Below are 22,638 nucleotides of genomic sequence, written 5' to 3' on the forward strand. Positions count from 1 at the left end.
ATCGTATCGTTCGCGGAAAAAGGGTGTAACATCGAGGACGTAAAATTCCGCACGTTGCCTTCTCTTAGCAGGGCCTCATGGCGCGAGAACATCAATCAAATGTATGTCCATTATGCTAATGGCAGTACCGTTGTCTACAGGTATCCATTCTTTCAGTAATATCGCTGTGGCAAAGTCCCTCTCGCCACACGATGGGCAGTACATACCATAAACATAAAAAATCCGAGCGGGGGGTCTATGGCGGCAGCCTTTAACAAGTCACTGAGCATCTTGATCTTCACAGACGTCCCAGAGTTATTGATGTTAACAGAGCGTATCCGATACGCTAATTTCATGGCTGTCATCGTAGATAGGGCACGTTACGGTGGCAATAACTCAGTACACAGGCTGCTCTCGTTCAATCGTTCCCCATGGTTCCCTCCTGTCGACTACCGTTACTCCGTGCACTCGTTCGGTTTTACACCGGAAGAGTGTGTGGGTGCAGCTCCACCAGCTTCATATGGTCCCCAATGGTGGGTGGGGGGGGGGGGGGGGGGGGAGGGTGTCTTGTGACCAGTTTCCCGGCTTTTCCAGCATCCCAACGTTGTCGTGCATTGCAAGAGCCGTTGCCTGCCTGGTGGTATCCTTGTGTCGTCAATCGTACTGCTCTGCTGCATCCGGAGCGTCGTCGTGGCAAGCATATGTCGTCATTCAGAATCCCCCACCCCCCGCACCTCCAAAATCCTTGCTAGTAAGCTCCACGGTCGGCTAAAGCATACACGGAAATGTCTCAGCATTCCCTTCTGGATCTTGTTGATTGTTCTCCACCGTCAGACGACGCTTTTACCGGCGTTTTGGTGATCTCTGTTTCTGTTGCCGAGCCTCCGAATCAGAGGTCAGTACGCTCTCTTGATGTTCGTGGGGGACTTCGGAATCATACTCCGTCGACTTGACAACGTACATAACGGTCGTACCCGAGGGGACCACGAGCGACACCGATGACAGCGCGTCCTGCGTCCCCTTTAGCGGTCCGGCGCAACGTCACCCTTCGATGGTTCGTGGTGATCTGCCACTGTCGGTACGTTCCGATATGGTTCTCTCGCGTGTCCTACTTCATCTCGTAATGCCGCGACATAGGTCACGGGGAACACCATCAGATGCGAAGTGAGTAAGTGAGGGGGGTTACGCCATGGCAGCTGTAACAACCTTCTCTGAGTACACTCAGAACATAGTTCTCTCTTGGTCTCTCGTTTCCACACCCGGAGCATGTTTGCGGTTGTCCGTTATAGACGACAATATCCCTACAACCAGTGATGTACTGGTACGACCGAACATGTTTCCGTGATTAAATCCGTATTTCTCTGACAGCGTTGAGGACAGGCTATGTTGGAAACTCTCCCATTTTTCAGCCACATGGGACAGAACCGTTCCGAAACGCCGTAAAGCGTAGATCACCAGTTCTTCTGGCACTTCGAGCGGGCACTCAAAGACTCGAATCATTCGTAGTCCTGTGCCAGCGTCTTCAACTTTAACCGCTCCAAAATCCTTTCAGAATGACAGAAACGAAGTCCTTGACCATGTCGGTGTAGTATTTTGTCAGGCGCTGCCTCATCAATGATTTTGACATAGACTACACTACTGGTTCAAATGGCTCTGAGCACTATAGGACTTAACTTCTGAGGTCATCAGTCCCCTAGAACTTAGAACTACTTAAACTTAACTAACCTAAGGACATCACACACATCCATGCCCGAGGCAGGATTCGAACCTGCGACCGTAGCAGCAGCGCGGTTCTGGACTGAAGTGCCTAGAACCGCTCGGCCACACCGGCCGGCGACTACACTACTGACTATTGATAAGCGTATTTCCACTGCAGCGGCAGGTTCGATTTATACCTCATCCCGTAAATAACGCCTTATCTTGTAAGCCTTCGATCGAGCATATTCGTTAGCAAAAGTAAACTTTAGTGTCGATTTTGGGAACGACAAGGCCGTGATTCGTTCTAAGCACCGCCGCGGTACACCGCTACACACTTGGCGTAAACACCTCGCGCGCAATACGTGCGACGGGGACGTAAACACGCTGAGCTGCCGAACGTAGATTGACTGAGATTCCGAAGCACGACTCACGACCCCTTCTCGCAGCTTAACTTCCACCAGTACCTAATCTTCTACCTTCCAAAGTTCACAGAAGCTCTCTTGGAAGAAAGGATATTGTGGAGACATACCTTGACCAGGGGGAGCCAGATTTGGTGTCTGTCCGGCACAAAGTTTTAAACTGCCAGGAAGTTTCAAGTCTGCGCACTCTCCGCTGCACAGTGAGAATTTCGCTCTCCAAACACTTAAAATTAGTTACAGAGTTTTATAATAAATATCCTTTTACAAAATTTAGTTTCAAATCAATCGAAAATACTTCGGTCTGTCTGTAACGTGTACAGAGTGACAATTATTGAACTATATGAGAAAAAACAGTAAATTAGCTACAAACTACGGCATGCACACATTTTATTCAACATGAAAACGTCACTACAGCTATATCGATCTAGGTTATGACATGTTCGATATGTCTGCCGCCCTCGGCGATGATGTGGTGCAGACGAATAGTGAAATTCTGCATGACCCGCTGTTGTGCCGGAACGACGATGCTGTCGATGATCTCCTCAATGGCTCTTTTTAGCTTAGCACTGGTTTTGGGGTTACTGCTCGACACCTTGTCTTTAATGTAGCCCCACAAAAGGAAGTCGAATGTGTTCTGATCCGGAGAATATGTCGGCCAATCCAGGCCCATGCCAGTGGCCTCTGAGTATCCCAGAGCGAGAATGCTGTCCCAAAGTGCTCCTCAAGTACATTAAACACTCTCCTGCTTTGATGGGGTCGAACTCCATCTTGCATGAACCACATCCTGCTGAAATCACCATCACGTTGGATAATGGGGATGAAATAATCAAAAGCCTTTACGGGCCGTTCGGTAGTCACTGTACCATCAAGGAACATCGCACCGATTATTTCATGATTGGACTTTGTACACCACGCAGTCACCCGTTGAGTGTGAAGGGACTTCTCGACAGCGATTTGTGGATTCCCAATCCCCCAAATGCGCCAATTTTGCATACTGACGAAGCCATCCAAATGAAAGTGGGCTTCGTTTCTAAACCAAACCATGCATGTGCAGACTAATTCCCGTCATGACCCACGGCCAACCGTGCAGTTTGAACGTCCTAACGCAAACAGTTCAGACGTTATGACAATTTTATTTCATCTAGTTCAATAATTGTCATCCTGTACATTTGGCACCAGTAATAAAGCTATACACTTCATACCAATCCCTGACAGTTACACTGCACACAAAACAACTTGTCCTTTACTTTCTTAAGATTGGTGGCCAGTGAGATGTCACTACGTATACTATCTAAAGGAAATCATCTCTCGGCAATAGACATTATTCACTAGATCTGTCGATGTACACTCTAATCAATTGTTTACACTTTTGACTGTCATACTGAGTATATGTTACATACATTAGTGATCACACATAACACAAGTCAACTGAGAACAATTTTGTCCCAGGTCAGGCAGCGACAGCTAATTTGTTACCTAATTTCTGTACCCCTATGATAATTGCTTACCGTATGTAATAGTATATTTTTTGTGAATATTGTATTTTAAAATAAATTTACTTCTGTTACGGTTCTGTTACAGAGTGAGCGACTATGTGAACCTGTTATGGGTTGCTTTCCCAGCGGTGGCGTCAGTAACACAAAGGTAAAAAATAAATAGCGGCATTCTGGCGATAGATACTGTCTATTATTGGAAGAGTTTGGCTGTTTTATTATTAATTGTTCGTCTGATGATATTATCGCTCTGTGTTCTGGGAATTCTCGTGTGATAAAGATAATCATTGCAAAATGCCCGATAGACAAAATGTTATTTCAAGCTACCTCAATCCTGATGGTTTAGAGCTGTTAACACACATCAAAAAACTTGAGTTTATCTGTTAATTCATCACCAAATAGTAATGTACAACCCCTTTGTTGTGTTGCTACACACTGAGGTGATGTAAGTCTTGGGATAGCGGTATACACATACACATATGGCGGTAGTATCTCGTACACAAGGTATAAAAGGGCAGTGCCTTGCAGCAACTGTCATTTGTACTCAAATGATTCATGTGAAAAGGATTGTGGACGCACGACGGATATTAACAGACGTTTAACGCGGGTTGTAGATGGAGCTAGAGATATTGGACACTCCATTTTGGAAATCGTTTGGGAACTCAGTATTTCGAGATCCACAGTGTAAACAGAGCGCCGAGAATACCAAATTTCAGACATTACCTCTCACAACGTACAACACAGTGGCCAATGGCCCTCACTTAAACGACCGAGAGCGACAGCGTTTGCGTAGAGTTTCCAGTGCTAACAGACAAGTAACACTGCTTGAAATAACCGAGTAAATCAATGTGGGACGTACGAAGAATGTATGTGTTAGGCCAGTACAATGAAATCTGGCGTAATGGCGTAAAGGGCGTCTAGGGCCAGACGACCGACGTGAGTGCCTTTGCTTACAGCATGACATCGCCTGCAGTGCCTTTGCTGGTCTCGTCAACATATCCGTTGCACCATAGACGACTGGAAAACCGTAAGTTGGTCGGATGAGTCCCGATTTCAGTTGGTAAGACCAGATGATAGGGTTTGAGTGTAGTGCGAAGCCATGGACGCAAGTTGTCAAAAGGATACTGGGCACGCTGGTGGTGGCTCCATAATGGTATGAGCTGTGTTTACACGGAATGTACATACTTGGAGACCATTAGCAGCCACCTCATGTTATCAAACTACGATCGAATTTTTATGAATGACAGTGTGCCATGTCACTGGACCACAGTTGTTCGTGACTGGTTTGAAGGACATACTGGACAGTTCGAGCCAATGATTTGGTCACCCTGATCGCCAGATATGAATTCCGTCGAACATTTATGGGACATAATCGAGAGTTCAGTTCGTCTAAAAAATCCTGCATCGGCAACACTTTCGCAATTATGGACGCCTTTAGAGGCAGTAATGATCCATATTCCTGCAGGGGACTTCTAATGACATGTTGAGCCCATGCGACGTTACGCTGCTGCACTAGGCAGTACAAAAGGAAGTCCGATACGATTTTAGGACGTATCCCATGACTTTTGTCACCTCATTGTATAAAAGACAGAATGACTTGTGTGTCATTACATGCGGATATGGCGTATATGATGCTAGCATTCATGAAATGTCGAAGTATGAAACACTTGTGGCATTTCGTTTTACACAAGGATATAAGGTGAATATCTAATAAAACTAGAATCGCTAGAGAAACCGAGTGCGCTAAATACGCCATTTTTTGGATCAAAATGGTTCAAATGGCTTTGAGCACTATGGGACTTAACATCTATGGTCATCAGTCCCCTAGAACTTAGAACTACTTAAACCTAACCAACCTAAGGACGCCATTGTTTTTAAATAGTAGTATTTATTGGTTTATAATTAACTTCGTATCATTTCTACTTGAAGTACAAAGTGGTTTCTTGTGTTTCTTTACTATCTAGGGCTTTCTATCTCAGCTTTTTGATTTTCGTAATTTCTGCTCGACTGATGTTCAATGCTGTCACACCGATATTCAACTCACTTTAAGGAATGATGCATAGATATCATTGGATTTGCCACCTCTGTGTATTTAATAATATATTGATAAAGTATAAAATCGTCGATACATAAGATGCTACCCATCCTGGAATTTTTGGAAAGGTTTTCTATTCCAGTGTCCGATACCAAATTGCAAGCAGTGCATAGTTTTCAGTACGTAGTTATGTTTCTATTTCATTATTCAGATATTTTACGGTGTGAAAATTAGAAATTTTTGAAGTGAATATACCTGACAATTTAATTTCCGCTGCTCTATCTTGTAATGAAACATTGGTGAAATAACGTTGGTAAGTGGCACAAACATTATTGTGGAATGAGTTGTTAAAATACATTTCATACAGACACAGTCACTTTTACAGGTTCACATTAATGATTCGTAGTTTCGTAAATAGGGCAATAACGGTCACATCCCCACGATAAGAATATCATACTTCATAGAATCATATATGTCCGCAGCACGTCACCAACACGCTCTGATTACTGTTGTTGTCACAACCATTACATCAGACAAGAACAATGACTCTGTATTCTAATGGATAAATTCATTAGATTTTCCACTTCTCGTATGATATTCCGCGGTCATGATAACGATTTTGTGTCTCAGGCATCTGTAATACCAATTCAAGACGCTCACTCTTGTGGTTCCACTTCCATGCACTAATCTGTTGAAATTTTTCTCCTCACATATACATGATCTCTTATAGGTGATTCGCCACAAGATTGTATTCTCGTTACTGCGTACCTACATGCTCAACAAGAACTTTGAAAGACAGTGAGCCTGTGTGTAATCTGATGTATATGTCAGTAAAGTGACAATCAGTGAATGTAATGTTAATTTATATCTGGTATCTGTCCTTTGAACATGTCCGAAAGAACAGACACCACATATATAATTAAGGCGAAGACGGCCCATCATCGCTTCAGTACTTATGCACACCACGCTCGAACTCTCACAGGAATCGGCGAGATGCCGCGAGTAATGAGGCTAATGAGCAGAGGTGCTACAGTAGCAGCGTGAGGTGTGATCTGATAATTTGTGTCTGACGGGAGGCGTGCTTGGGTACTCAGTGCGGTTGTGGTGACCACTGTGTCCGGTTGACGTAGTGAGCAGCGCATCTGTCTAGTATGCATAATATCCGAGTTCGAACCCCAGTCTGGCACAAATTTTTAACCTGTCCCATTGATATAAATCAAAGACCACTTGCAGCTAATGTCTTTGATTCCTTTCTAGCTTGAGTTTTAATACTGTGTCTCGCACGAGACGAAGGACCCACACAAAATCGTTCACAGCTGGGACCACTGGAAAATCTCCTCATCCTCAAACGGTCGACAATGCTTTGTAGCAGCGCGGGCGTCAATACAAAGCGATACAGAAACGGAAAAACGGTACTTGCCTCTCACACGCAAATCCCTCCCTTTCGCCGACATAAGCAGACGTGGCGGTCCTCCTCCATCGTCTCCAAATGCTCCACGCGCGTCTGCCAGTATAAAGCGGTACAAAAGTAATACTTCCCTCTCCCACACAAATCCCTCCCTTCCGTGGACATAAGCAGAGATGGCGGCCATCCTCCCTCATCTCCAGACGCTCTATTCTGGTCTCTCACCGTTATATGTTTCACCAGAAACATTATTGACCCGTTCGTCGTAGCACCAGCCTTATCTTTGTCACTCGTGATTTATGCACAAATTTCATGCATATGATACATTCTTCATCGTAATTTTATTTTATTATTAATTCCTTGTTAATGTAAAAATCTCTTAAATACCTTGAATATTAGCATTGTAGCCACTGCTAGGCTGTTCCCTACATACAACGTCTGAAATTACCACTGAAAGGAAACAATAGCTGTCTCCATCATTAACAGAATAACCTTTTTTGGTCCATAACTCCACACTGGCATCTACCCATCCCGCCAACTCTATTCTAAATCCCATATCATCTACAGAGTTCGAAAAGATTACCATACTGTAATCCAGTCATTGTATTTTCTTCGCATAATACTTGCCTCCAATTTAGATAGCTCGCAAGTCTCTAGATTATCCTCTTCTTCAGTAGACAAAAGTCCCCATCTAAGTAGTTGCTTCCATTTTCCTATTGCTGTTTCACCATCCTTAGAGCTGGTACCTGTCTGTCATCCATAACCAGAAGAATCGTCGACACCTACATCGCACAGTCGTAACCTCCATAACTGTCACAAATGTTATGCACAAAAATTTCAAACATTTGATCATTATGAACATTGTGATCTCTCACGTTTTCTCCGCGTCATTGATTAATCGTGTGCTTACTAATGTATGGGCAAATTGTTAATTTCATTTTTCTGCACGAGAATTCGACCACCGATCCTGTTGTCTTTTTCATGTGTTGCGAGCTGTGTTGTTATGCGTTTTCAATGCGTGGACTCCAACCAAATTGTGAAGTACTATTTGTATCACGCCGTTATTTATTCCCGAACTCTACTACCGGTGCCTGCTTTGCCCTTCGATGCTTATTTGTCGCTTGTTTCTTTATTCGGAACCCGTTCTTCCCCGAAACGTAAATCCTATCAACTCTTTCTCACTCTGGTGGATGAGGTTGTCGAATAGATCTCAATAAATTGATTGCTGGATCCGAAGCCTTGCTTACACAGAAGCCTCCGTCGTGGTTTCTTAGGTTTTCCTATATATTTATTTCGGTATACTCTTAAGGTACCCATAGTAATATTGGCGAAACTAAATAACAACCATCAAATTTCCTGACATATATTCTTAGAAAATATACAGGGAAGCGCGATCACCACGTTTTCAACTTCACTCATTTTTTATAACGTCCTAGTCAACTGAGGCTCGGATCCTGGTACGCAGGTGACACCATGAGCTATCAATGTTTTCCAAAACGCCACGAATAAAAATGGGATTTCTCCGGGAATCATACATCGGGTTCTATTGGTGATAGGGAGATAGGGTCATGTGTGTTGAGTAGCCCTCAGGCTAGCGAGCATTTGTATACCCAGGAAAAGGATCGTCTTACTATAAGTATCCTACAGTACTGGGTCAAACTTTGAATATTACACACTTTCTCCAGCTTAGGAAAATGGAGCGAATCGGGTTGTTCTTTTTGCATTAGATGTCATCTACAGTGCGCCTTAAGGAGATTATAGAGGCAACATTTAGTTCTGGAGTGGTACCTGGGACACCAGATAACACGCTTTTCACCATTTGTCGCAGTCATCAGCGATATCCAAATAACTAACCTGATAAAACTGCTTATGTTTTAACGTTATATTCTCTAGGCACTTATCTAGAAGTGCCATATTCTCGTTTTTAAATATTTTAATCCGCTATCGAGAAACAATCCAAAAACGTGGTTTGTGTTCACCAAAACAGGGCCACCGATTGCAAGATGGCTACACTCAGCAAATGGCTGAAATTGTTACGACATTTTCCAAAGACCCCGCTCTCGAACGAACTTGAAAGTTTTCTTGATGTCTTTGTCCGCTTCCGGGATACAGAGGTTCAACGTTTGCCTTCTGTCATGCCGGAGCCAAGTTAGCCCCTGAGGCCGGCAACACATATTACACCACAGAGGACAGGGTTGTCTATGTACAAGGCGTAACAAAGGCACCATGGTGAACACCGGCTATTTACATACAAGATAATGCAAAGAGACATTCCGAGCACGACTTCCTTTAGGGGGAGCTCGAGCCACAGCCTGCAGGAAATATGAAATGGTTCAAATGGCTTTAAGTACTATGGGATTTAACATCTGAGGTCATCAGTCCCCTAGACTTCGAACTACTTAAACGTAACTAACCTGAGGACACCACACACATTCACGCCCGAGGCAGGATTCGAACCTGCGACCGTAGCAGCAGCGCGGTTCCGGACTGAAGCGCCTAGAAACGCTCGGTCACAGCGGCCGTCCAGGAAGCATCACTGACCACTGAAGATTACTTCTTCATCTCTGAATTGGACTGTTTCTAGAGTGTGTGTGTGCGTGTGTGTGTGTGTGTGTGTGTGTGTGTGTGTGTGTGTGTGTTTGTGTGTGTGTGTGTGTGTTACCACGAACCTTTGAAGAAACCAGCCAAATTTGTTTGTCTCAGCTAGGAGACTTTTACTGGTATCGTTATTGTTACCTTTCTTTTGTTGTTTAGTCATCAACCTTGTAAACGTACATAAATAAAAGCTGTGTTTGAGAAAAGCTGCGAATTGTCAATCCCAAAACATTCTCGTACACTTAAATCCGGTGTGAGGTAGAAAGGTGGTGCAAAAAGTGGCGTGACAAGAAGAAATATGCTGTGAAGTATTTGTGTTGCTATTAGAACGGTTCTAGGGACATTATATTTCAGTACTGATGCACATGAAAAATTTTTGTGCACGTGAAATCCGGTGTGGGTTGTAAAATTAGTTTTGCGTCATTTTAATTTCACGTAAAAAGCTACCAAACTACCAAAATTTTACTTACCCATAAGGTTCTTTTCATATGAGCTACATGCTCTGTGGTATCGGGGAAAAGAAAGGAACCAGCAGAAAAGGGCGAATATGTTCCTGTTTAAAAGAATCCGTCTGAAAAATGGGATACCAGCTGCCACATTTTACCTTCTTCAGCACCTTTAACTTTTTTCCCAAATCTTTTGGCATGCCAAAATAGTCACGCTTTTTAATGCTGATAAAGAAGGAAACAGCGGTAGTGGGAAAGAGACTGAGAAGTAAAAAATTGTGGAAGATAGTAGACTGTGCTTTTGATACAGAAAGAGCGTACGAGATAATGGCAGTGTGAGAGAAAGAGAGAGACATGGCGGCAGTGGAACTTAGTTGATAGTGATAGAACAGTGCTAGGGAAAGAGTGAAGGGGTCAGTGCCAGTGGGAGACGAAGAAAGAGAAGTAGAAAGTGAAAAGTGGGTGGGTGCCATGATAATGAGAGACAGAGTCTATGACAATGACGACGGGGAAGAGAGAGATAGTGACAGTGAGAACAGACAGTAACTGAGAATGGATGAATGATATAGTAGCAGTAAGAGAGCACAAGAGGGGACAGTGATAGTGAGAGGAGAAAGCAGCAGTAGGACAGAACGAAGGCGACTGTGGCTGTGAGACTGGAGATAGTGACAGTTGGAGAGCCACAAAGAGATAATGACAGTGAGTTTACCCTAATGGGTGAGTGAGAATGGGCAGTTGAGTGTGGATGGGCGTGAGAGACTAATAGCGCTGGACTAGTGGGTGTATAGTTACGGCAGCTTGTGGGAGTGAGTGTTGAGTTGCATGTTAAAAACAGCGCGAATAAGTTCGCATGCCAATATTATCGCGAAAATACCTAAAGGTGCGTAGGAAGGTAGATTGAGATAGCTGGTACCCCACTTTTCATTCAGATTCGTTTAATAAAGAGGAGCATATTTGCCTTTTTTGTTCTCCGATAGGAGCGGTTTTCCTGTGGAAAGGATATTATGATCGGTATATTAAAGCGTTATGGAGCTAAACTATGGATTCATCAGCGAATTAAAATACAAATTAATGATGCAATCGTTCGTTTTAACGTATGAGATACTCTATTATCCATTTTTGCTTCATGTAATCTGTTTGCGACCCTAAAAATTTGCTCATTCTGAGTTTATCTACAGAGGCCTGCTGCCTAATTTGTCCACAGCACGTGGAGCACCCTCTCCTTTAGCATGATAGTGCCGGATTAATTAAAACAGCTTATGGGTTGGAAAGATCACAGCATAACTGTCCCTTAGTGTCGGTCCATCAGAAAAGTAACAGCTAGAAAATTTTGCCACTCCTTCTCATTACTTAGCAATTTATTGTCGAATAAATCTTATGAGTCATTACATTGTGGCCCACAATGCACATGGCGTAAGGGTACAGTTTCTTTAATGTGTCATTCAAAATCACGGATGGATTACGAGACGTTGTTTATTTGCATTCGCCCTTGAACATTATTTCACTGACAGAAACCATGACAGTAAAAGGATAAAATTGCGTAAATTTCTTCACCAGCTATGTCCCAAGCCGTTACAAACAAACATGCACGATCGATAGCCACAGAGTCAACACATGGTATTTGTGAGACATAAACAAATAAAGGAAATCGATACAGCTTAATAAAATAAAACTTACCGGCTGAAATTTTTTGTGTTTTCATGTGCAAAGCAATCTAGGTGCCTAATTTAAGAGCGAATGTATCCCAGAGGAATCTTACAACCAAACACTCATTTAAGATAATCATAAAAGGAAGGGAAAAAGGAGAACACACTCTTACAAATAATATACACGAGGGACAATTTATCTTTGGTGGTCTGCAAATAGTCAACAGACGAGCGTTTGATAGTAACAAAAGACAGTAAATACACAAAAGCGAATATGTATACGACGTTATAAGACATTTTCACGTATTCATAGAATCAGGTTGTAAATTTTTAATATGAGTTATGCTTATATTCACATTAGGAAGACTGAAAAAAGAAAGAATAGAAAAGCGATAGCCATGGGCTACACAAGCTACATAAGTAGCTTTATGAGTAGAATGAAACATGTCTACATGAAACTTTTACTGAGAACAAGAGAAGTTGATCAGATGCAAACAAAATTATACTGAACCCAGGTATTGTTTTCCTGTTACATTAATTATTCGTCTAATTTTGTCTATGAATAAACAGTGACTTTACGAAAATAATATAACCAAACACAAAATACAATAACCAAGTAACACTGTTACATGAAAACGTAGTAATGAATTTCACACATGAATTACGATTTGGGTTCTACTGTGAACCCATAATGTGCTGATTCAATCCCGAGAAAAAGCTAGTCGTCTCTCGTCACACCACGCATCCTCAATTTGTCAAAATATTTCATTAGTAGATTTTGAGGCTACAGAACATGAATGAGAAAGTTTGCTAATTGCATTAATCAAATGCGCATACACAGATAAATCTATGAAGCCGAGTTGAAAAGTAACGAAACAGGATTTTTTTGTGAAGACTCTTAAAGATTTTAAATTAAAAACCATCATTATTAACATTCTACATCTTTATTTATCATGTCTACGTATTTGCAGCCGTCTGCTGCCACAGGGTGTCGAACTGTAGCTTGTAAAATAATTCAAACACTCTGCAGTCACAGTATCAATAAACAAGCCTCCCGTTGGAAAAAATGTGGATGATAATGTTGGGAAATAAACAAGTGAACATGAAGAATAAAGATGTAGAAGGTTACTACCGTTTGTTTTACACTGATGAGCCAAAACAATGTATACTCCTGCTTAATAGTTTGTCTGTCTGATTTTGAAATTAAATACATCACTGGATCTGCCTATCACGGATCCTACAGGTTGTTAGCAGGTTTTTGGAGGTACTTGAGATTAGATTTCAACGCACAGGTCATGTAATTCGCGTAAATAAGCGGTCGTTGATTTGCGTATGGAATGATGGCACCCAATAGCCACCCAGATGGGATCCATAGGATTTACATCTGGCTAATTTGGTCGCGAGACACCAACGTGAGTGTTCTATAATGCTCCTCAAATCAATGTCGCGCGGTTCTGGCTCCGAGACACGGACAATTATACTGCTGAAAGGTGATATGGTTGTCGGAAAATATATCAAGCATGAACGGATGCAGGTTGTTCACAGATTCCAGAGTGTCCTCGATTACTATCATGGGTCCCACGCAAGCACAGGAGAACGTCTCCCATAACATAATACTGCTTCCACTGGCCTGCGTCCGTGGCGCACTGCTCGTTTCGAGCCGCCGTTCACCTCGATGACAGCGTTTGTGGAGACGGCCATCGACCTAGTGTAGCAAAAATGTGATTCGCCAGAGGAGCAGACACGTTCCCATTGATCGACGGTAGAATCCCGATGGGGCCCGTGCCACCTGCAATCGTAACTGGCAATGTGGCTGGGTTAACATGTGAACATAACGAGGTGGTCTGCTACGAAGCTCTGTGTTCCACAATGTACGAGTACGATGAACGGCGTACTCCAGAACACTTTTGCGTGCACCAGCATTGCGCTCATTCGGCAGAGATGCCTCAGATTACTATCTGTTCTGCTTTACAGAGCAAACGAGCCTCCGAACCCCATATTCTGTGAAGAGTCGTAAACGTCCAACCATTTAACGCTTATTGGTAGTTACACTGTCCTTCTACCTCTTTCTGTAAGAGAGCAGCACGTGAACATTCGACTAGCTTCGCCGTTTTCGAGATATTCGTTCACACGCTCTGCGTAATAACGATCTGCCCTTTGTCAAATTCACCTGTCTCATTGGATTTCTCCATTAGCTGCCCATATCTTCGCTACAGTGATCCATCGTCCGCGTCTGCTCCGCTTACATACTTTTGTTGCCGGGTAACGTTCCCGCAACGCCACCATACGGCATCCAACGTCACAGTGGACAGTGGTCATAATGTTTTGGATGATCAGTGTATTTAAAAAGTTTTAACAGTTTTCACATAAAACATTCGTAACCAATATTTTTGAGCACGTCCTGGTAGATAACTAACTAGCCAACACTTGAGAAAAACATACCGTAAGAAAGACAGAAGTAGCCCATCTTCGAGCGCTTCCTTAAGCAATGTATGCGTAATTTTATCCTCATATCAAACTCACATCGATGCTACAGTATTTTAAGAATTACATTACACTGCACTATTACATTAGTTGTTAAGACAACTGACATTACTCAAGTGCAAACAGTTTTGGGCACTGATTTCATTCATTCTAAAGCCATTGTATGCCCCTACCAGCCATAGATACCCAACAAAACTTCTCATCCACAACAATGAAAGACAGAAATTGCGTCGAGACAAAGTGCACAGACCTGAAAAACATCACAAGATACTCATCACAAGCTATACCTATAATACAAGCACTCTACAAGTATAGTCTATAGCGTCACATACTTCTGAGATACAGATGAGTGTTTATGGAGGGAAAGATATTCTTCCCTCTCGGTGTACTACTTTTGACTACCATTACAATTGAGTGAAGACTAGGCAGTTCGCTGATTTCATTGACTTTGTCGTAGTCTGACATGGTTTCATTCTGAGTAGCGATTTGGGACCGACATACTCTGCGACTCTGCTCGTTCTTTGTTTTAAATTCCTCCGATCTTTCACTAACAGGTCCTTTCTCTTTCACGTGAGAATGTTTTGTACGTGGTTTTCATAATGAAGAAACCTGTGACAGTGTGTTTATTTGTTTCATGTCCCTCTTTAGGGAGCGTATCTGCATTTTGAGTTCACGTGTCGTAAAGATGGCTTCGGACTAAAGCTTCCGTATTATTATGGTGCTCATCCACCAGGAGTTAGCTTCGTTCCCGTTTCCTACCTTCTACGCTAATTTGAGCCCCCGTGGTCGGTGGCCCACTTTTCTGTTTCCATCGAGTGAAGTAAAGTCGTATGACACTCTTGGCTGGGAGACCCCGAAAGGTAGTGTTAGCCACCTAATGGGAAAGGTTATTCTGCCCTTCGCTCACGATGACTCCTCTCCTTTTAAAAGTGTGATAATTGTGTTAATAAGTGTATGTGATAAGTGTAGGTGACTACAATGGGTGTGTGTAGTGTGTTGGTGGTAGGTACTCATCGGCCCCTTAAGCGAACGCACTGCTTAATCCAACTAAAACTAACTTACGCTAAATACAACACACATACACCCATGCCCGAGGGAGGACTCGAACCTCCGACGTGGGGAAGCCGCGCGAATCGTAGCAAGGCGCCTCAGATAGTGTGTAGTGTGATATCATGTTAGCGTTAGGTGATGATGAGAGAATGGAGAGGATGAAACCTGGTGCCACCACATAGCCTACTTCTCTCGAATAGCATCAAGGGAGTCGCCGAGCTTAACGTCCCCATCCGACGGACGGATGACAATCACCAAGTCACATACTACAACATCATGCAACACTACGGAAAGTTTTCGAATTTAATTCAGAACGTTAACGGAAAGTCTGCTAGTAAGGAATTTTGCGCTATCATCCTTCAGCCCCCTTTGCCGTATGGGCCAAGGAAAAGCTGCCAACGGTACGTGTCGTACCCAGGTGGTTAACCATCCAACTACTGACCACGACCGACGTTACTTTTCGGTGATCTGACGTGAACCGATGTATTCAACGGGACAAGGCCGTTGGCCTTCCATACGCAATCCGTTAAATACAAGCACTCTTGTTTCAAAATTACTTCTGAAATCCAGTAAGACTAGCACCTGTTTGCTTCTTTTCTTTACCTTTGCACCAAATACAGGGGGTAATTTCAATCCATGAACAGGAATAACTTTCACTTCGCGGTTGCTAGATTGAGGCAAAATGCCTGGGATGATGAACTTGCTTGAGACACAGTCACAATGCATGCGACTGTGTCAATACCATCAACTTTACCTCAATCGGGGATTCCTTGCATTTCCTTAGGTATCTACGACAAGTTTATATACGTTTGTATAAATCTCGTCGTTCGCCGTGGGACGCCAAATTTCACGTTCGTGACGTGTTTTCCTTACCCCATCCGACCTGTATCCCTCGCGCATTTTGACTCGATCTGCGTCTACTGTTGCATTTCTGGCGCAGGTATGTTAACAAAACTTGCGTCTCGCTTTACTAATAGCGATCACTTTCCCACTTGATACCTGCCACTGTCTGTCTAAAAAAAAAATACGTGGTCAATGCACATTAATGTGACGTACGCCTATGTTCGACGTCTACGCGCAATAGCCATTCATCGACGGCAGGTGGCAGCAGTAGCAGCGGAGCGTATATAAAGTGTGTCGGGGCGATCCCAAAAAACAGGGCTGTCAGTATCGTAATGTGGAAACAGAGTGATTTATCTGACGTCGAATAGGGCATGATCATGGGCTATTGGGCCACAGATGGAAGTATTTTCAAAACGGCTAAGTTTGTAAATGGTTCGCATGCCGCCCTGGTTAAAGTATACCGTGCATGGAAAAATAGCGCTATCCAAAACCGGTGCAGAGGCAACTTAGTGCATCACAGGCCAATAGATGACAGGGGTGAACGATGGCTCAGAGACGTGTACGGGTGAAAAGATGTGCAACTGTTGAGCAACTGACCGCTCAGATCAACCAAGGGGCTACCGACAGTATCTCCTTAACGACCGTTCAGTGAACGTTGCCTCATATGGGCCTCAGTAGCAGGCGCCTGGTTAATGCCCCTATACTGACTGCTGTTAATCGGCGACGAAGACTGGAATGTGCACGTCAGTACTGCACTGAGAGGCCACAGGTGGCCTTTACAGATGAATCACTTTTAATGCTCAATCGGACAGATCTCCGTACTTTTGTACAACGTGAAATGTCTGAGAGCAAACACCCTACATCAATCGTCGGAAGGGTCCAAGCTGGAGGAAGGAGTGTTACGTATGGAAAATGTTTTCGTGGTATTCTCTGAGTGAGCTCGTCACACATGTGTGAATCTCTCTTTGGCGACCATTTCCAAATCTATATGCAGTTTTTTTTTTACCCTCGGTGCAATGGCATCTACCAGCAGAACAATGTAACGGTTCACACAGCTCACAGTGTACGAGCTTTGTTCGAAGAGCACCAGGATGAATTTACCCTACTCCTCTGGCCACCATATTCCTCGTTTTCAACCCAATCGAAAATCTATGGTACCACCTCAATAGGGCTGTACAAGCCATAGATCCTCAGACGAGAAACCTAGCGCAGTGGCCATGGCAGTGGTATAGGCATGGTACCACATGCCTGTCGGCAGCTTCCAGAAATTCATTGACTCTCTTCCTGCACGTCTCGCAGCGCTCCCGCTGAAAATTTGGTTCCCCAGACTTCTGACAGGTGGTCTCATTAATGTGACTGGACAGTGTATTAGTTCTATGATGGGGAACATGTCCACTTCGTGTAGGGCAGTTGTGGTAAAATGCACAGTTCTGTTGAGTCTTATTAAGTAAATAAATTAGTGAAATCAAAGTGAACTAGAAATTAGAATATAAATGGAAAACTTGGTTTAGTTTAGAGAGTTACATACTGGCATTCAGCGTGCAGAACAGCAGAACAGAAGAGACAATGACCGTGAAGTCAGCAGTTCCACATAAGCGGGCGCTGTCGATTCAGCCGTCAGGGCATCGCCCGACCGGCTCACGTGTTTCTCAGTTGTCGCATGTGAGCAAAGGCCCTCGCCTACATTCCAAGAGCCAATGACCGACGTTAAGAAGATTCTTCGAGAAGCTTTTCAACGTGACGGAAGAGACAATGACCGGCTCACGTGTTTCTCAGTCGTCACATGCGATCAGAGGCCCTCGCCTACATTCCAAGAGCCAATGACCGAGGTCAAGAAGATTCTTCGAGAAGCTTTTGAACGTGACGGAAGAGGCAATGGCCGTGAAGTCGTTCACCTCCAGTGAACTGAAGTGAATAAATTCGCGAGACGCGGTGGGCCCGACAGATGAAGACAGATGAAGACAGATGAAGACGGGGACGAAGACGAAGACGGAGACGGGAACGGAGACGAAGACGAGAGACGAAGGAAGAAAAGAAGAGTAGCAGTAGTTTTCAGTCAGTTTCGGTGCTGAAGACCGTCATGCAAGAAGAGACTGCATCATGCACAGACGCACCAAGTCCGCCGCTGTAATGGAATAGCAAGCAGGAGCCGCGGCGCCAGAAGACAGAAGTTAAAAGGTATTTGAAGTCTGATTTTTACGTACACGGGTGACTCGTGAGGACGGGAAGGAGACGGCCTCACCTCAGCAGTCACCTGTGAGCTGGGATGAAGACCTGCCAGCCGAAGACTGGCAAGCGGGAGTCCGTGGTTCGAGTTCGGGACACTGGCCTTGCCCCGCCGCGCCGCTCCGCTGGTCGACGCACAACACACGCGGCCGCTTAGAGAAGAGAAACACTGGGACGCCACACCCAAGGTATCATCCGATGCACGACTTCGCTCGCAATAGTTAAACCGGCCACCTCGCGCTGCGCGTCTCCCGTCAGCTGGGCGAGACGGCGACACGAGATACACACCGCTACGCGTAATCAGGCGCCGCCGCCGCCGCCGCCGCCGCCGCTGCCGCAGCAGAAGGCTACGCAAACGACACGGCTGCCGCTCTCCGAACCAGAACGTCCCAGTAAGATACATTTGTACGAAACTTTCAATAAAAGTTATCTTATGTAAAAATGATGTTTCATTCGACCTCATACCAGAGCCAAGGGAGAACCCACCCTGCCCACATGTTGTAAGAGAGAAAAGTTAATTTATTTAATATTTTCACCCTGATAGAATGCTTTAGAATGCTCATCCTGACAATTGACAGCATCAAAAGAGGAAACCCAGTTACATTGAGTGACAGAACTGTCACATTTAGTAACACAACTGTTACATTTGGTGACAAAAGCCGTTTTAGTTGTTACATTTGGTGTCAGAAAAAAAACCCTTGGCTCAATATGAGGTGTGAATGACAATCACTAAAGGTCCACAGTTAGTATTGTTTAATGTGTGAAAGGATAGAGGTTTGCATAGCAGTCGTAATATTTTCTTTATTTAGAAGTGTACATTCTCTCATAATTTTAAGGGTTTGTCGAAAATATTTAAACATCTTTTTCATTCAGTGTGGTAAGATTGTGTAACTAATAGTTTGTAAAATGATGACACGAAATCGTACAAAGTCAGAGTCAGCACCACAAGCGGTTTCTACTGATGAAGCTATTCAGAGCTTAGTTAATCAAATAGCACAGCTTACAAACGATAACAATGCATTATTTAAACAGTTGAGTGAGGTTAGGCATACCAGTTCAATCCCTCCCACCCTAGATTCCTCAGCAGCAGCCTTAGTAACTCCTTTTTCAGGTAAACCTGGCGAGGACGTAACAGCCTTTTTTGATGATTTAGTAGCAGCTGCAAAGTTAGGATCATGGTCAGATGAAAAGCTCTTACAAATGACAAAGTTAAGATTGACAGGAGAGGCTAAAGCACACGTCTTATACCATGAAGAATTACGGAATGCTCCAACATTTGAGGAATTGAAGAAAGGATTGCTTAAACGTTTTCAAAAACAGAACAGCTGTAGATTTTATAGGGAACAGTTGAACGCCATCACTCAGAGGCAAAACGAGTCGTTAGAAAGCTTTATAGATAGGATTAGAAAAGTTAATATTAACACCTATCAGTTGACAAGTAGTGATGAAGCAAATAAGGTTATTTTACAAGAGGCAGAAGATAGAGCTCTGGATACATTTTTACGTGGGTTACCACCTGAAACGTCCTGTCGTGTCAGAGCAGAGTTTCCTAAAAATTTAGCAGAAGCTGTATCTGTGGCGACAGCTTTTGAAGAAACTGACATTGCCACCAGATACAAGGAGAAGCGAAATATATTTTCAACAGGAGTACAATGTTTTAGGTGCGATCGACACGGACATACAGCAAAAAACTGCAGACAACCTCAATGCACTAATTGTCAAAGAATAGGTCACACATTCAAGGAATGCAGGTCTAAGAAAGTTTTTGGAAATAGAAATCAGTTAAACTCAAACGGGAATGTCGGAACCGCCGCCAGGCGTTCCCAATAAAATTTCATGCCATTAAGGCGAATGTGAAGGCGGAATGCTGGTTATCTGCTACCATACAGGATAAAGAGGCAAGGATACTGGTGGATACAGGCGTAAACGTATCAATAGTAAGTAATGAATGTATTGGAGAAAATAAATATGACCCTCCAAGGTATAGATTGAGTGGAGTAGGAGGAGGTACAGTTAAGTTCAAATGGTTCAAATGGCTCTGAGCACTATGGGACTCAACTGCTGTGGTTATCAGTCCCCTAGAACTTAGAACTACTTAAACCTAACTAACCTAAGGACATCACACACATCCATGCCCGAGGCAGGATTCGAACCTGCGACCGTAGCAGTCGCACGGTTCCGGACTGCGCGCCTAGAACCGCGAGACCACCGCGGCCGGCGGTACAGTTAAGTCATTAGGATGTACATCATTGATTTTCTATATTCACGGTGTACAATTTCAGGAAGATGTAGAAGTGGTAACAAAGGTAACTGACGGGTACGACGCGATCCTGGGGTTGGATTTCCTGAATAAACATCACGCTAAAATCGACCTCAGACAGCAAACTGTAGAACTTAGCGGAATAGTGTTTCAGCTAGGTGACACCGCTGCAAAGGGCCCTCTGCCGCAAGATTTCCCTAACCGGAAGGCGAAATCAACTATACTGCGTGCAACGTCCTTGAAGGTTGATTCGCGGGATCAGATACCATCTGGCTCAGGAAAACTTCTCTGGATGACCGTTGACCACGAAGTACCTACAGATACAGTGTGTCTAATAGAGCCTTTAGAGGAAAATGAGGAATTAGATGTATCACATTGTTTTGTACGAAGGAGTGTTGTACGGGTTCAAGACGTTGAAGGAGAAAGAAAAGTACCGGTACATATTGACAATTTCGGAGTGGAGGACAAAGATTTGCATAAGGGAATATTAGTAGCTACAGTCAGTACTTCTGAAGAAGAAGATTTCATTTGGTCAGATATTAATGATGGTCAGAAACCAGACGCCTATAAAACTGCATTACGCCAGAAGATTGAGCATTTGAAAGGAAAGGATAGAGACACGATAGAAGCAGTTTTAGTTGAGTTCCAAGATTTATTTAATGCAGAAGGTCCATTGCCAGCAACAGACATCACACAGCATAGGATCCCAACAGGAAATAGCCCCCCAGTTTATAGGAAGCCTTATAGAGTTCCGCATCACTTACAACCAGTACTGGATGAATTTATAGAACAGCATCTAAAAGATGGAATTATAGAATATTCTGATTCGCCTTATAATTCAAATATCGTAATCATTCCAAAGAAGTCTCCCGACGGTACGAAACGATATAGATTTTGTTGTGACTACAGACACCTTAACAAACAAACTATCTCAGATGTTTATCCTCTTCCAAACATTACAGATATCATTGACAGTTTGGGTAACAGTAAATACTTTTCAACAATCGATCTACGTAGTGGATATCATCAATTGGAAGTTGCTCCTGAAGATAAAACAGCATTTTCTACCCCTGGAGGCCACTGGCAATTTAAAAGAATGCCTTTCGGTTTGAAAAATGCACCAGCAACTTTTCAAAGACTACTCGATGGAGTATTGCGAGGACTCAAAACTCAGCAATGTTGTGTATATCTAGACGATATTATTGTATTCTCCAGAGACATTAATGAACATGCTGTGCGTCTGCGTAATGTTTTTCAGAGACTTAGAAAAGCTAAATTAACATTAAATATGGAAAAATGTAGTTTTGCATTGACAGAGGTTACATACCTAGGGCATGTCATTAGTGAAAAAGGAATTAAAACAGATCCTCGATTAATTTCGGCAGTTAAGGACTTCCTAACACCACAACGCGTTAAGGAGGTACAAAGTTTCATTGGTCTCGCATCGTATTACCGAAAATATGTTCAAAATTTTGCTGAAATTGCCCGACCCTTAACCCAATTGTTGAAAAAGGGTGCAAAATTTCATTGGTCTGAAGATTGTGAATCTGCATTTCAAACCCTTAAAGATAATTTAACACACAGTCCAGTATTAGCCTACCCAGATTACAATAAAGAATTTATTTTATCCTGTGACGCAAGTGGTCATTCAGTAGGAGTTGTTTTGAGTCAGAATATTAATGGCACGGAACACCCCATAGCCTATGCTTCGAGACAACTAACAACGGCAGAAAGAAATTATTCCACAACGGAGAAAGAATTGTTAAGTGTTATTTATGGTATCAAATACTTTAAATGCTACTTGTATGGTAGGAAATTCAAGGTTATTACAGACCACGCAGCTTTAAAATGGTTGCTTGGATTAAAGGATCCATCTAGTCGTCTTACCCGTTGGGCCCTATGTCTTTCCGAAATGGATTTCGAAGTTATCCATAAACCAGGCAAAAAACACACGAATGCAGATTGCCTAAGTCGGAAAATAGCACTTTTGGAAGCAACAGGCCGAGATACTGAGGACTGGAGAAAGGCACAAGATGAGGATACAGAATGTAAAAAATAC

General features: G+C 43.3%; 1 long non-coding RNA gene across 1 annotated transcript in view; it reads left to right on the forward strand.

Annotated features, from left to right (window-relative positions):
* Positions 1 to 22,638, forward strand: part of LOC126471635 (uncharacterized) — a 264,531-nt gene that overhangs the window by 26,945 nt on the left and 214,948 nt on the right. The window contains exon 2 of the long non-coding RNA XR_007586360.1: positions 3,678 to 3,740. This is a non-coding gene — a long non-coding RNA (uncharacterized LOC126471635). The remainder of the gene's footprint in view (positions 1 to 3,677; positions 3,741 to 22,638) is intronic.

The sequence above is a fragment of the Schistocerca serialis genome, chromosome 3 (assembly GCF_023864345.2).
Source record: "Schistocerca serialis cubense isolate TAMUIC-IGC-003099 chromosome 3, iqSchSeri2.2, whole genome shotgun sequence".
Lineage (NCBI taxonomy): Eukaryota > Metazoa > Arthropoda > Insecta > Orthoptera > Acrididae > Schistocerca > Schistocerca serialis.